Raw genomic sequence first — 17,817 nt, 5'->3', positions numbered from 1 at the left:
AAACAGCACTATATGTGAAATGTATTTATGCAGCTTGTGTATCACTAGAAAATTAATCTACAGTGAAGTTCTGTTAGGAAACTACAGTTTATGTGTTGTACACGTGGGTTTACCTTTATGTATCAGTAGGGCTTTACGTTATACTTGAATGAAGAACAATCTGTTTCAAGGCTAAAAAGCACAACATGTGAAATATAGTTAGGCAGCTTGTGTATCACTTACAAATCGATCTAAACAGTGAAATCCTTTTAGGAAACTACTGTTTATATGCTATAGATGTGTGGTTACCTTAATATATCAATTAGGCTTTGAGGCATAATTAAATGTAGCACAATTCGTTTCCAGGTTAAACAGCACTGCATGAAAAATGTAGATATGCAGCTTATGTTTCATTTAGAAATTAATCAAAACAGTGAAGTTCTGTTTGGAAACTATTTTTATATGAAGCCAAAATCTTTTCACCCATAACATTTTGACTGTAGGAACAACAGTTCTATTAACAATAGTAACTCTGTAAAAAATGTAAAGAGACAATTAATTACTTCATTTTGACAAACAACACAACTAAAAGACTCCCTTTGAATTAGAGTCCCAGAAGCATGGCATCTCGCAAAGTGCAGGCTTATAAGAACACATGCTGTAAATATGATGCATTTTTTTAGACAGTCCACACTTGATGCATATAGCACATTTCGCAATCTGTAATGGTTTGTGCTCACTGGGTGGCAGAATGTCCATGTACTGCTGTCATCACAATCGTGAAAAATTGCATGCCATGTCATGAAGAATAGCTTTTGGGCTAGCGATCTGCATCAGTTCCAGAGCCAGCAGGTTCCACTTCATCCATTTGACTGTCAAAATCTTGATCATTGTCATTATCATCAAAATATTCATCTTGTAACAAATCCCATTGTTTCAAAATATATGCAGCTTTATTCCTTTTTCACAACGCCATAACTACAGACTGTCTATTAATAGTATGACTACCCAACCCGTGGCGTAGCATATGCCACATAATCAGGCCGCTTTTTTAATGGTTTTTAAGCACAGGGAAAAAATTAACATTTGAAAAATCCGTAATTTAATAAACCACCAAGAAAAGTAACATTGTAACAATGCATGGTACGAACCAACATATAATTGTCTGTGAATGAAAACTGGAGGACCGCCATCGCGCCTTCTCCTCCCTCTCGGGCGTGGAGGGCGCGGTGGGCGGAATGGGAGGAGAGGGGAAGGACGCCCATTCTGCCCCCTCCGTCATGCTAGTCTGCTGATTTTTCGTTCGGTATGCACTGCCTGCTCATGTACCCACCCCTAACTTGTCACCTGAGTCGTTTTCGTCTTTGCACAGTCTACATGCACCTGTGAGTCACGTTGACTGTTCATTTTCCAAATAGCACCTCATTCGCTTTTGTCTCTGGTACAGTCCAAATGCACCTCTGCATTTCATTGTTCTTTGCGGTTCTGGCTGCTTTTCTATATATAATCCACCAAGTCACCCGACCATGGCAGTAGCGAGGGTGGGGGGGGGTGTACAAAGGGCAGGGACGTAATCGGTGCGAGCGTATGACCCGCACTTACTGGGAATTCCTTGTTCATGGGGAACAAATGCAAGCCCCGGTTTCCAGCATGAATGGGGTTCAACGGCTCACCCACACCTCTCTGCGCCGGGTAGACACACGTTGATCCATTTAGTGTAGCGCGCGTGCAGTTGCCTGATGCAGGAATCTGTATAACATTGAAAGAAGTGTTGTTTCCATGAAATACATTTGAAGTGGTGACAATGGAAGGCAAATGAACAGTCAACGTGGGTCACAGCTGGATTGATGCCGTGTTTTGTGTCACCCGACCATGGTAGTAGCAAGGGGGGGGGGTGAACAAAGGGCAGGGACGTAATCAGTGCGAGCGTATGACCCGCACTTACTGGGAATTCCTCGTTCGTGGGGAACAAATGCAAGCCCCGGTTTCCAGCACAAATGGGGTTTAACGGCTCACCCACGCCTCTCTGCGCCAGGTAGACACACGTTGATCCATTCAGTGTACCGCGTGCAGTTACCTGATGGAGGAATCTGTATAACATTGAAAGCGGTAGCCATGGAGGGCAAATGAACAGTCAACGTGGCTCACAGCTGGATTTGGACCGCAGCACAGACCAAAGTGAGTGAGTATGTGTTTCATGAGCTGTTCGAGTTGGCGGGCAGTGCTCCGAGGTGCGTTCCCTATCACGTGGGAGGAGGGGTAGAGTTTCTGGGTGCGGCTTCGTTATTTTTTTTCCCATGGTTTTCGATGGTGGACGCGGTCGGGTGTCGTAACCGAAAAGAATAATGAAAAGTCAACGTGGCTCAGAGGTGCATATGGACTCCTAGCACAGACAAAAGCGACTTACACCCCGTTGGTTGGTGAGTTGTAGCGTCCGGGCACATGAGCAGGCAGTGTGAATGCCTAGAGAGCGAGGGTGGATGCGGGCTGGGGAATAAGGAGTGTTAGTGGGCGGGGAAACGTTTTCCATGCTCCTGCAGGACCATCTAAGAAGACGGATGTTTGTCGCGGATGCAAATTGCTGTATGTAGCATGTAAAACAGTTTGCAATGGTGCACGCAGTCGTGCGTCGTAACCGAAAAGTCAACGTGGCTCAAAGGTGCATGTGGACTGTAGCTCAAATGAACATAAATGACGGCGTGTTTTCCGAGGCGTCGCGTCTGAGTTGGTGGGCGTGGCTCTGCGAGTTGTCGTCGTATCCAATGGTCTTAGAGTTGGTGGGCGTGGCTGTCTTGCATGCTTTCCATGGGTGGCTACTTGTCGGGAGCTTAGTGAATTATATACGGTGGGTGTGGCTGTCTTGCGTGCTTTCCATGGGTGGCTACTTGTTGGCGGCTTAGTGAATTATATATATGCGGTGCGTTTTCCGAGGCGTCGCGTCCGAGTTGGTGTGCGTGGCTCTGCGAGTTGTCGTCGTATCCAATGGTCTTAGAGTTGGTGGGCGTGGCTGTCTTGCGTGCTTTCCATGGGTGGCTACTTGTCGACGGTGCGTGCTTTCCATGGGTGGCTACTTGTCAGCGGCTTAGTGAATTATATATATGGATTTTCCATACGGTGTTTTGTTGAAAAAAATTAAATCAATGCCAATCCACTAGATGGCAACATGGTAGAAAAGCTCAGCAGCAAGCAGACTGCGCCTATACTGGATTATACTGATATAAGAGTTATATCGTACATCACATCTTGAAAGGTTCAATGAAACATGTACCTTGCGTTCAAAGTGTTAATGTATCAGCAGGAATTTGAATTATTCTCGAATGTAGCACAATGTGTTTCAAGAATAAACAACATTACATATGTAGTGATGATGGTTGTGTATCACTTAGAAATCGATCTAAACAGTGAAGACCTCTTAGAAAACTACTATTTATATGATGTAGATGTGTGGTTACCTACTGTATGTATCAGTTGGGTTTTGAGTTATAATTGAATGTAGTACAATGCATTTCAAGGCTTAAGAAACACAACCTGGGAAATATGGTGTTGCAGCTTGTGTGTCACATAGAGATTGATCTAAACAGTGAAGAACTGTTCAAAAAATACTATTTATGTGATGCAGCAGTGTTTCCACCTAAATGCATCAATATACAGTAGATTTGAGTTGCTTGAATGTAACACAATACATACCGTCTTTCAAACTTGACTTCACTGTCCTCTACAATTCCTTGAATAGTCTGCTAGCATTACAATGCTAACTACGTCCATTAAACAGGCAATAAGCCCTACCTGGCTGCTAGTCCACAAAAAAAGAAACTTTGATGTGTCCCTGCTACTGACCTTAATTAAGCAGCAGTACTTGCAAGAAAGCAAACTAAAGCTCCAACTGAAACCATACTCTAATAACTTCCTTTGACCTGAACTCCATACATCGTGTTTTATAACTTAACATCCTCTTAGCCTCCTAATCACTTCTGTAGATTGTCTCAATGTAGATAATGTCCAGTCTACTATGACTCCTAACTTCTTCTCATAAGATGTACTTTCCAATTTCAGACTTTCCATTGTGTATTCAATTCTCACCTATTCAAAATCAAAATCAGAATCACATTTATTGGTCAAGTATATTAGCATAATAAGAATTTGACTCTATTTATTTGATGTCTCTCCAAGTACAGTTACATGAAAGACATACAGTATACACAATTAGTAAGTACACACATTAAATAAATACAAGACAAACAATATAAACATGCATACAAAGTGCAGAGCAGTGCAGACAGTACTGAAATATATATGCATTAACTACATCAAGACTTTTGTAAGATATTTGGTGGGGTTACCAGACATTGCTCTGGCTCAGGTATGTGGCTCACAGGTTTCCCCCAGGGAAGAAAGACAATTTTAAGGTCTCTATTAAGTTGGCCGGGCACAAAATCCAGGCCCTATTGGACTCTGGTAGTGACCTCTGCATAGTCTTCCGTGACTTGCTTGCTGGCAGATTACCTACACAAATACAGACTGAGTTAAAATTCTCTGTGTTCATGGAGACATTAAAGTATATGAGTCTATCTTACTACCTCTGAAATTTAAGGGGAGGAACTTTAAAGTTTAGACTGCTGTATCAGACACTCCACACTAGCCTCTTTAAATAGGGAAGAGGAATGCCCTCTTCCCATGTGCCCTAGGCACCTGAGGAGCACCTCTTTCTGTAATAGAGAGATAAGGGCTTGCTGCTGAATAACCCTTTGCCTTAGGGTCCGTGACACTTGGAGGACTCTTTGCATCAGGCGCTCATACCTTTAACCTCCACAGGCCAGACAGCAGTTACAGGCTCTGGAGAAACAATGGCTGGAGAAGAGTGGGGTGCTGCATTGGGCCCAGGGGATGTGGGGACTGACAATCTGATTGAGTTTGCGCACCAGCAATGGACTGACAGCACCTTTGGCTTTGCAGTTAAACAAGAACATATCACAAATGACTCTTACTATATGGAGTGGGAGGATTCGAATTTAAAAACACTACACTTTTTAATTAAGGATGGTTTCTTATACTGGGTGATTTCTGATTTCATAGGGAAAGGGCTGATTGAACAGTTGGTGGTCATGAGCAGGTATAGAGAGATAGTTTTAAAAATTGCTTGGGTGGAGGGATTCATCTCGGCACAGAGAAGTCGTCCAGGGATCGCATTTTGAAATGCTTTTATTGGTTGAATATGGGCCAAGATGTACAGCAATTTTGTAAGTCTTGCCCTGACTGTGAAGTTGTTTCCCCTCATAGAACTGTTAGTGCTTCCCTCTCTTCAATGCCTATTTTGGATGTCCCTTTTGAGAGGGTTGGGCTAGACATCGTTGTCCCACTTCCCAAGGGTAAGTATGGTTATCAGAATATGCTCATGTTAGTTGATTATGCAACAAGGTACCCCGAAGTGGCCGCCTTACAGAAGACCAACACACAGGCTGTTGCTAAGACTCTATCAGAAATGTTTCACGCATATTGGCATTCCTTGCAAGATTTAACTGACTAGGGTATGCCCTTCACATCTCACATCATGAAACAGCTGTGTGAAAACCTTGCAATTAAACAATTGAGCACCACTGTTTATCACACACAGATGAATGGCCTAACTGAACGATTTAAGAAGACTTTAAAACAGATCATTTGGCAGGTGGCCCATGAAGACCATACCTCCTGGGATACCGTGATGCCTTCCTCCTGCTTGCTGTTCGGGAGTTCCCCCAGGCATCCACCAGGTTGACTATTGGATATTTTTTGGGAGGAATGGACAAGGGTTCGCAATGTAACTCAACGGTTAAGATTTGTTGATTGGGTCATTTCGCTTCAAGAACAGATTTCTAAATTCACCTCTATTGTGGTGAAGCATCAACAGCTTGAGCAGGAGATGCAAAAAAGCCGCTATTACTTGTGGGGCCAACAGTTTACCGTAACAGATCATACTCCACTTCAGTGGCTCTACGAAAGATACAAACTCCCGACTCACCTAGGTGTTTTATTAGTTTGCAGCCATTTGCTTTTGGTGTTTGCCACTGGCCCAGTTTTGTGTACGTCAATGCTGATATATTCTCTTGCATCCAGCTGAGCCTGGCTTAGATGGGTGCTTCATTCACCTCACTGTGAACAACGCTGGGCGGGGGGATGAGAGGTTTCTGAGACCCTGAAACTCCCCTGGGTGTGCAGTGAGCTGAAACTCTGTCAATGAAAACATGATTGCTTGTCCATCGCAGAGGCAACCACTGGTTTCGTAGCCTCACCGCATAATACACTGGTCGGCCAATGGTTGATATGGGGAACATTCTAACCCAGCCACTAACCTTGGCCCATTACTGCTTCTTTGCTGAGTATGTGTGTATTACAGTGGTAGCTCCCATTTGAATAAAGACTCTGACTGTTCTTGTTTTGAGGGGAATAAAGTTGGGTTTCTTGAAGTGTTTGGACTCAGTGTCTTCTCACAGGTACAAGACAGTGACTCATGCGTCACAATATTGTTATAATTTTTGTTAAATGGTAAGTTCCTTCCAGATCTTATTTAATAAATGCATTTACATTTTTGTATTACATTATGACCAGATATGGCAACTTTTCAGGGCACCATAATGTTTGGAACATATCAATGGTAGGTATGTTAAAGCAGTCATATTTAGTACTTTGTTGCTTATTCCTTTCATGCAATGACTGCTTGTGATTCCTAGACATCTCCGATGATGCTGAGCCATGACTCTAATGCAGCCAGCATCAACTCCTGCTTGTTTTGGGGGCTTGTCCCCATATGGAAGGCAAGCGCAATTGGATTTAATTTGGGTGACTGGCTTGGCCATTCAAGAATGTTCCATTTTTATAGCTTTGAAAAACTTCTGTTTTGCCATAGCATTATGTTTGGTATCGTTATCTTGTTGTAGGATGAAGCACCATTCATTGAGTTTGAAGGCATTTGTTGGAACCTGAGCAGACAACATGTTTCTATATGTCTCAGAATTCATTGTGCAACTGCTGTCAGCATTTGCATTATCAGTTAAGATGAATATGCCAGTACCTGGGGCAGCTATACATGCCCAAGCCATAAACCCCCACCATAATATTCAACAGAGGAGGTGGTAGGCTTTGCATCTTGGGAAGTTCCTTCTCATCTCCACACTTTGCTCTTCCCATCACTCTGATAGATATTAATGTTTGTCTCGTCTGTCCACAGGACCTTTTTCCAGAATTTTTCAGGCTCTTTAAAGTAATTTTTTGCAAACTGTAATCTGGCCATTCAGGTTTTGTGGCTAACTACTGGTTTGCATCTTGTTGTGTGACCTTCTGCCGATAGTCTCTAATACATACACTTCTGCTTCCTGAAAACTTTTCTGATCTCTTGGACAGGCTCTTGAGGCTTTTTTTTTTTTACCATAATCAGGATTCTTCAGTCATCAGCAGAGGAGGTCTTCCTTGGGAATTACTGAACTCACCAGTGTATTCATTAATCTTAATGATATTCCAGACAGTTGGTTTAGGTAATATTAAGATTTTACCGGTTTCTCTAATGATTTTTGATCTTGATTTTCAGTAAATTGGCTTCTTTGACTTTCATTGGTACAGCTCGAACAATGGCAACTACCAACTAGGAACAAGCAACCCTAGGTAACTTATTCATGCACTAATAAGGCAATGAAACATAGTTGAGTAATCACAAACACCTGGGGCCTCATGCATAATGCCGTGCGTAGAATTCGCACTATAACATGAGGTAAGCACAAAAGCCGAAATGTGCTTATGCACAGAAAAATCCAGATGCAGGAATCTGTGCGTACGCAAACTTCCATGTTCTTCCGCTACATAAATCCTGATCAGCATGAAAAGTAACGCTCGTGCACGCGACTGCTGTCCCGCCCCAACTCCTCCCAGAATTACACCTCTTTGAATATGCAAAGCAATATAAATAGCCCTTAAGCTCAGTGTTCTGTGAAAAGACAATTGGGAAAAGCAAGAGGGAAAATGGAAGAATTTCAGTGAATACCAAGTGGAGGCAAGGAAAAACATACTATTTGTTGGTTTAAACCAGTGTTTCCCAAACTCGGTCCTGGTGAACCCCTGTGGCTGCAGGTTTTTGTTCCAATCAGCTTCTGTTTTTAATTGAACTCCTGGGCTAATTAAGTAAACTGATATTTCCCAAGTTCTGTGTTTAGGGAACAATATAAAAATTAGAAAACTAGGCTTGCTAAAAAAAAAAAATTAAAATGTACCAAGCAGTTATATAGGAATAATGTATTTTTTTTTCTTTTTAACAGTATTTTCATCTTGATTTTCATTCTACTTTTCTAGGTCTTCTAATTGTTTAATTACTCCATTATTTACTCATTAGTGGGTCGGTTGCTAAAGTACTTGCAGCCTTTGATTATTTAGTGTTGTTTGCCTGCGTGTCTGCTCTGCTCGTTTTAAATTGTCATTATTAAGATACAACAAAGGGGGAAAAACTGCACAGAGAAAGGGCAAAATATAATGAAATCAACAAAAGAGAGTTAAGCATTTACATCTATAGCAAAAGCAGAAATATTTGTAAATGTCTTATAAATGTAAAAATCATGTTTCTATGCTTTTCTCAATGTCGAATAAAAGAAAAAAAATACCAGCTAATTAAATGAGATCAGTGCTATCAGGTGTTGTCACTGATTAGGAATCCGGTTGGAACAAAAACCTGTAGCCTCAGGGGTTCATCAGGACCGAGTTTGGGAAACACTGGTTTAAACAGTGATATGAACAACAAAAGGAAGCTAATCGACTGACATAGCGTGTCGGAGAAACTCGAAAGCTCAAGTTCACAAAGTCGCACAGTGCCTGAAATAAAATAGAAGTTGTCAGATATCAAAGTCGCCGTGAAAAGGCGAGACGTAGCCCACCATCTGAGTGTCATATGAAAACTTATTAGGGTACAGAGAAAAAAAAGGCACACAGAGGGGAAAAAACACGAAATGTCAACTTCAATCTTGAAATTTCCACTTTAATTGCGTAGTTTATTTTGTCATTAAAGTAGAACATCATAAACTTCATCTTAAAATCGTTTAATTAACCAGTTTCTCAAATCCCATCGTAACTAAAGTAGCATGTTAAATGCTTTGTTTTGTAAGTGTTCTTCTATGTGCTCTATGTGTGTGAATCACTACGTGCTTCTTAAACCGGCTTTCTCTTCCTCCAACAGGACACAGAATCCATTACGTTCGTGATGTTACAGCCTTCTGAATAACTCAAATACTGAGATTTATACGTGATGTCATTTTCATGATGATAGGAGTTAAAGCACGTTATTAAACATGGGAACACGGTGGCACAGTGATTGTGTGTGACCTGCGATGAAATAATTTATTGCAGCAGTACTCAGGGGTGGCTCTAGGCTCGTGGCGGCCCTGGGCAGAGAAAGAATCGGTGGCCCCTTCGCCAGCCAATATCAGTATGGTATCTTATTCATGGCGGATGGCCACGTCAGTTGCGGACACTGCATAGCCGCCTCGTGCTCATGACACAAGCGTTTAAATTTTGCTGAAATTTGCAGCTGCGTTTTTAGCTGTGTCGTTATTTTCTCTTTCTGTTTTATATTCAATATATATTGGCGTGGCGGCCCCTTGGATTTGGTGGCCCTGTGCAGGTGCACAGTTTGCACATGCCTAAGGCCGCCCTTGCAGTACTTTCTCTTTCAAACGTACTAACCTCCAATCCCTGTCCTTCCTTTTCATTCTCCAAGTAACCGATTGCCACACAATCAGCTCTGTAATAGACATTAAGCCATCTGTAAGCTTATAACGCTGATTCTTCAAAACTTTTGAGGGGCATTCCGTGGACCATTATATTGTTACTGGTTAATTACAATCAGATGCATTAAACTAATAAACAATATGCGGTGTAGCAGTAGAGGCCCCTATCGACCTCTTGAACCCTCAGGTACCACTTCAAACACCAGGTAAAAGTACAATTATTATTTATTTTATAATAATAACGTGCACTAAGCACCCTCCACTCCATACTACTCATACAATACAATAATCAATCACTAATCACCAATCCTCCTCTCCCAGACGCGTTGCCACCCTTCCTCCCAACTCAGCTCACTCGTCTGGGGTTTCCCAGAGTCCTTTATAGTCCCTGACCCGGAAGTGGTTCCAGCCCTGCAATCCATGAGTCCTCATCACTTCCGGATCAGATTAAAAGTCCTTTTCTTCAACCTGGAAGCACGTCGTGTGATCAGGACACACTTCCGGGTTATAGGGCACGTGGCACTCTGCAAGCCTCCCTACAGCGACTCCTGGTGGTCCCCATGGTATCCAGCAGGGTTGTTTATAAAAACTTCAATGTCCATAAGGCCCTGCTGGAATTCGGGGAACTTCCATGCTGCTGGGAGGGCGCCATCTGTCGGCCTGGAGGTGTGGACCGGAATATTTGGCCGGCCATCCCTCACAGAGGTTAATTTCAGTGTATTCATAAAGCCGCGTCAGGGACGTGGATCTGAAAAAGAATGATAAACCACACAGGAACAGTAGCACTGCTTTGATGCTGGGTGCCGCTAGTCTGCAAAACCGAGTGGAGAACTTGCGTACGACAGGGTATGAGGTACACTGGAAATGTGCGTGGCTTTACGCCAAGTTTAGGTTTTATACATCGCGATTTGAACGTGGAAATGTTCTTATGCAACATTTGACCATAAACGCACTGTTTATACATGAGGCCCCTGGAATGCCAATTGTCCCAAACATGGTACCCTGAAATTTAGAGACCATGTATAAAAAGTGTTGTGATTTCTACATGCTGTAACTAAAATATATGCAAATACTGTTAAAATAAAGTCTGCAATTCCACTTTAATCATATATGAACTGTTTGATTTGTAATTTTAAACTGTGGAGCAGAGGGTTAAGTCAAGGAAAAATGTTTTTTGTCCCAAACATTATTGAGGGCACTGTATGTAGTTAAATATCTCCCAATTCTTTTGGGTATTTGTATTGGCTGGAAACTCAAAAGATTGTATAACGTTTCTTTCAGTTGGCTGCATATTTCATATACAACTGGTCTTCTGTCTTTCTGCTTACAGATATGAATATGTTTGGCCAGTGTTCAAATATATATACTGGTTCTTGAATGAAGATTTCTTGAAAATTGTTTCCTGTAAGAATTTTTCTATAACTTTAAATGTCCAGAATTTTAAGTAGTTCTTCCTGATCAACATTGCCATATTGTGACAGGCCCATTACCAGGATGACATGCTCAGATTCTGAAACATACTTTACAAAGAGTTGGGTGAAATCACTTTTAACCTAATCCAAAACCTGCTTTCTCTAAGATAACTGGAGCAATTTTAACAGGAAGGCACTTTTCCTTCAGCCAGCAAATTAGAATAATCCTGCCAACACTCCCGTTGCTGCTTTCCAAAATCATGTTGAAGGAATGGCACCTTCAGACTATGGCTTATAGTGCATTCTTCATAAATGTCAATGCAGAATTCAGAAAGACAATTTCTTAAAACTCTTCCTTCATCATGGGCAATCTTATTTTTTATCTGGTAGAACAAGCTAGATTTGGATTTTAGCCTTCATAAAATTATCATCACAAAAATATTTAATGAGTTTTTTGAGCACCTGGCCCCAATGCACAGGAAAGGTTTTCATCTTTTTTTCCATAATGTGCACTGTTTTCTGGTGAAAGAGCAACTGTGTTTTCCAAAACGTGTTCAATGGTCTCAAAGATGTTTCCATTAAAAATTGGCACACTGTTATTGTTATTCAAACTCTCCTCTTCAATAACAGGAGAACTCTGTAGAGTTATACTGTAATTACCTGTCACATCTGGAGTAGAACACAGTAGCTATGTATTATCTGTAGTGTCAGTGAAATCATCCTGCAACATTCAGCACAAATCACATCCAAATTGATGGGCAATTTCTTCCAGTGGAATACTTATTAATGGGATAGTGGTTATCCTCAGAACTGTTCTGCAAAAGATAAGTTATATTTGATTTGTTATGACTGTCTGTATTGCTTTTTTTGTTTCTTTGTTATGAGATAGAATCTAAGGGTTGGTAATTTGGTGTCTTCATATAATGTTCCAACTGTTATGTCTCCATCATGTGATAACATTCTGATAATTGTTCAAGTTCACCTAAAAATCAGTGATGATTCCATGATGATTATTTGTTATTTGGGGAACAATAAATGCAACGCCTGCTCTATCAAATCTTTCTTTCTCCTTCCCTTTGACACAATTATTTTTCAAGCACCACCTAATTTTTTTGTCCTCACCTGGACACAATCCTCCTTTTTACGGTCATACACTATTCACTGAAGCCCTATTTTTCTCATGTTCTTCCCAGCATTCTTTGGCTGCACATCCAGCTGCTGTTTATCATCTGGACGACCATATTTTTTGTTTTTACTTATTTTGGATTTTTGGTCAAATGTTTTGATTATTGGGATGACTATCCTTTCTTCTATAATAGCCCCTCTTTGCCAATCAGTAACCATAAGATGGCAAATAGTTCTTCATCTGTTCATCTGTGTCACACACGTGCGACTAGGAGGACTTTGTATGGACCAAGTAAAGATAATTCCATGCCAGGCCAGGGAGTGGCGGGGTGCACTAAACCTTCTCCTCTTATCTCTACAGACCAGCCGCGGGAAAACCTGTCTGATTCAGAGAAGATGACATCACTTCCGGTTCCAGCGCCCAGAAGAATATCACTTCCGGCAACCAATCTGACATCAGAAGAACATCACTTCCGGTTCCCTTATGTCACGTCCTGTGTGATCCCTTAAAGCCGCCATCTTTGCAAACCCTCAACAGTTCTGTTTTGGACTCTGTACTGAGAACATCTCTGTACTATTTAAAAACCTTTTGCAGCCAGGAATAATATACGGGTGGCTGCCCCAAACCTTTTTAAGCGTGTCAAGTCTATTCATTTTATATCTGTCATTAGCAGTAGAACATGTGAATCAATTTAAAAAACATTTTCAATATTTGATTTTTTTATAAATAATAACATGACTAAAATTTTAAAAATTCACTAACATGTAACTGTCAACATACTTTTAAGTTTCTTGTTTGTCTGGTATTAGAAAACAGTGCAGGCAATCCCAGTCATAGGCCACAGTGACTGCAAATTTTTGCTGCTCATCCAGAAAAAGTTCTGGTGTTTTTAATTATTTTATAATTACCTCATTGAAAGCAGAAGTGCATTGAAAACCTATACCACTGTTGTCCTGCATGATTGGGACGGACAAAACCAGTTAATAAATTTTAGCACTCCAGTTCTACAACAGTATATAAAAGCAAAGAAGAAAAACAAATAATAAAATTAATAAAAATAAGATGATGTAAAAAAGCTTCTTCAATAACAATCCAATCACCCACTTGATGGCTCAGAGACCAAACACCACCCCACCCCCCCGCCCTTTAGTTGAACTAGAAGGGAGTAAAGGATCTCTAACCAGCTGAATGCAAATCATTAATGAATTTAATTAGTGAATTTCCCCTTGGGATTAATAAAGTATCTATCTATCTATCTATCTATCTATCTATCTATCTATCTATCTATCTATCTATCTATCTATCTATCTATCTATCTATCTATCTATCTATCTATCTATCTATCTAATGTTCAAGGTCAACACACAAATCAATAAATCAAATAAAAGCAATAAATCAATAACAGCAAACAATAGTAATGTAGTAAAGAATCAAAAATCAAAATCAAAACAATAACATAAATGCTCATACAGATAATTCAGGCATTTCATTTGACAAGAGGGAAGTGTCATCTTGGGAGAGCGACTCACCCTGAAGAAGCATCTGGTTGACAAAGGAGTCAAACATAAGGGCCATCATATTAGAAATAAAAGAACAAAGGAGTGGGATACAACAATAGAAGATAAACCCAAAATTTTCAAAACAACAAGCACAGCAATTCCAATGTGAAAAAGATATGTGCCCCAATCACCATACCAATTTTTTAACCACTCTGTCCATGGCTAAGGAACAACACCGGAGTTTTGCTTGAGTTCACGAGACAATCCTTCCAACTTTTAAAGAGCCTGTGTGAATGAGCCATTCAGGGGAGTGTTATTTGGAATGAATGTACAACAGGCTTCTTTAAACATAACACAAACACCTCCTTGCTGAGCTAATAGCATATCTAAAGCAATTCTATTTTGCCAAGTAATTTCACTATTAGAATGAAGTTGTTCCCCTAGAGCTTTAAAGGCATCTCTACTGTAATTAATGAAATGTTGCTGATTGAAATAAATATAACTGATCCACTCCAAGTTCTTATTTGGGGTAATCGAAAAAAAAATAGATTCTTCTCCTCCCTTATATTTCATTCCTAGCCTTATACTCATTTGGAATACCTTTAGGCTGGCCAATATGATCTGTACATTAGGTTAGGATGGATCAAATTCAGAAACATTGGAAACTGAACATTTGAAGCATGAAATTATTGATACTACAGGAGATTTATGTATAATAAATCAGAATATCATGTGCTAACATAACATTAGTGCAGTGGTTGGCCCAATCGAAAGGAAGGGTAGGATATAAATGCAACTGGCCTGTCTGTGAATCTGGGCCACACATCCATCATATGTCTGCCAATGGAATATTTGGGATCAAGAAAAGTTCAGGTGACAAGATGTATCCAGAATTAAGAACAACCATAGAACAAACGCTGTAAGTCAAAGAACAATTTCTGGTCAAATTTACAGCAGAAATATTACCATGTCTTTGATAACACAAATAAGATGTTTGTGGAGACAGTATGAATTGACTGTGTGGAGGAGGTTGTGACGTTTGTGGCTGTGGCCCTGTGTAAATATATTCTGCATAATTATAATTCCTAAATAAGGATGAACTCATATAAAACAAACAAATATAAGGTGTGGCAGGTGGCCGGAATCTTTACCCGGCCAGGACACCCAAAGTGTGGAAGGACCAGGGGAGAGTATTTGTGGGACAGTTTCTCCCCCGAGGCGATAGAGGGCAGCCCCCTTGGTTTCCAAGGGAGCTCAACCCTGCTATGGGGCCCATGGACATTTCCAGGGCCTTATTTGGTCATGCTTCCGCCACACCCGGAAGTGTGGCCGGAAGAAGCTTGTTAGGCACCTGAAATCTGTCCAGGTGCCCTATAAAAAGGAGCCACCTCACAAGCGTTGGCCAGAGTCGAGAGGAAGGAGTGGACAAAGCCTGAGGAAGAGTGGAGGCAGAAGGACTGGCGGCAACGAAGGGAATGGACTGTGTATTGCGGTGTTGGTAATGTGTGCACAAACTGTAAATAAACACAGGTGTTGAGTGAGCCTGTGTCCTGCCTGTCTGTGTCAGGGGTTAGGATGGCAGTATGCCCCCTACTGCTTCACAAAGGACACACGGGAGTGGTGTCTTGATTGAAAGCTAAATGATGGGCGCACAGGAGAGCAGGGCAAGGGGGGAATCTAGGTTTCACAGGGCAGGAGGAATTCAAATAATCAACCATGAAATATTACCATAAAATTCATTACAAGTGGATATGTTGCAAGGCAAATCAAGAACAGTCAAAATAGGCTTTGCCAGAGAACATGCATAACAAAATTCAGTCCAATGTTGAGTAACAGTTTAGTTCATTAATGCCCACAAGGTATTATCAGTCCATATTCTTGTGAGAATAGCCGGAGTCAGGCTACATTTTGGTGTTCATGATGCAAGGTTTTCATTGCAAGGAGGGAAAAGAAAAAACAGTCCCAACAGTAGAATTGCTAACAAGGACCAAAATCCAGTCTTGAACATGGTCTAAAATAAACAAGAGGAGACAGAAAACGGTTTGGGGTAGCCGCACCATATACTTGAAGGTTGGTCGATGAAAAACCAAAAAAACAACAACAATAGGTCTGTACAGAACTGAGATACACGGGAAAAGATGACTTATACTGTATATAGCTGACTAACAGGAGTGGTGGGTTTGGACGCGGAGGCAGGTACTGAGGGACAGGATATGGAAGTGGCATCATAGAGAGGCAGGTTCTGAGGGACCGAATGTAGAAATGACATTTATAGATATGGCAGGTTCTGAGGGACCAGAGGAAGAACTGAGGTTTTTATGAGGCGGGTTCTTCTGATGGTTTGCAGGGGGAAAGAGGAGAAAGAGTTAGAGTACAAGGCCATCCCCCGTCAGTTGGAGAAACACATTTATTTGAACCTGTAAACTGTCTCCCATGCGCAAGTGTGTGATATGAAAAGCCAGCCCAGACAAATTGGGTCATGTGGCCGGAACTAAGAGACTGTGAACCTGGGAAATAGCATTGGCGATAAACAACAGTGAATCTGTAAGGCTGGAGGTCTAAAATCCACCTTGTCACTCGTGGGTTAGACTCCTTGTGCACTGTCATCCACTACAAAGTGGCATGGTCAGTGTCCAGGGTAAACTCATAACCTAGGAGGTAGTACCTCAGGTATGTAACTGCCCATTTTATCGCTAAAGCCTCCCATTTCACTGCTACATACCTGGTTTCCCTGTTCAGCACTTTCTGGTTCACATTCTGGAACATAATGGGATGTCTGACACCATCGATGCTTTGGCTCAGCACGGTGCCTAATCCTATGTCCAACGCATCAGTCGAGAGAATGAAAGGTAAAGAGAAATCAGGAGCAATCAATAGGGGTGCCGACGTTAGGGCCTGCTTTAGGTCACAAAATGCAACATCATGCACAGCATGCAGCACGCGAACAACAAGAGAACATAATAATACAACATTGACACAGGAGAGCACTCCTTCTTTAGCAGCCATGGCAGCTCTCATGCAGGCAGGCAGGGCCGCCACCACCACCACATCCTGTTTTTTTTGTCTCCATGGCATTGTGTCAGGACTTCAGTTATGAATTCATGTCTCTCGTCCACATACAAATAGAAAGTTTTCCTATAGTCAGGTATACCCAAAATAGGAGTTGTTATCAAAGCTTGTTTGAGGTCAGTCAGAGCCTTCTCAGCTTCCTCCTTCCAACACATTTTATTGGGCTAGCCCTTTTCCATGGGCCAAATCCTGGAGTGGCTGTATGCTTTCTGCAAAATTTGGAATCCATTGTCTGCAATAGCCAATCATCTCTAACAACGACAACAGCTGCTGCTTTCTTTCTGGCATAGGCAATTTCTGAATAACATCCACATTTTTGTCCAAGAGAGATTTCTCCCCAGTTGTTAACACATGACTCACATAGTGTACCTTTAGTTTAACTAGCTGCATCTTGGCTCTGGACACCGTGTGCCCATTTTGGCCAAAAATTCAGGGCATTTTTTTCCATCTCCTTTTGAACCCCCCCCACCCCTTTTGTATCTGAACAAAGCAACACATCATCCACGTATTGAATGAGCATATCCTGTCAAGTACTTCTCAAGATTACAAGCTACTTCCTGATCATAAGACACTGGGCGACTCAGTGTAACATTGTGGCATAACAGTCCATGTCCAGCATTTACCCCAAAAAGTAAAAGCAATCTAACATTGAGAATCAGGATGAAAAGGAACAGAAAAGAAAATGTTAGCTAAAGCAATGACAGAAAACTAGCTTGCAGTTGAAGAAATGGTGGAAAGAATAGTTGCGGGATTATGAACAATGGGAGTTCTTGGTTGAACAGGAGCATTCAACCTCCACAGGTCCTGTACAAACTGCCAGGAACCATCAGCTGTGTTCAAAGTTAAAATAGGGGGATTTACCAGAGAGTAAGAAACCTTAACAATTGCACCTTGGACAACTAATTCCATATGCACCTTGGCAATGCCATCCTTTGCCTCTCTAGAAAATGGATACTGTGCTTTGTAAGGTCTGTAAAGTGATTTTGGGTGGA

This window comes from Erpetoichthys calabaricus, chromosome 4, assembly GCF_900747795.2.
Source record: "Erpetoichthys calabaricus chromosome 4, fErpCal1.3, whole genome shotgun sequence".
Taxonomy (NCBI): Eukaryota; Metazoa; Chordata; class Cladistia; order Polypteriformes; family Polypteridae; genus Erpetoichthys; species Erpetoichthys calabaricus.
Note: the sequence above shows the minus strand (reverse complement) of the source record.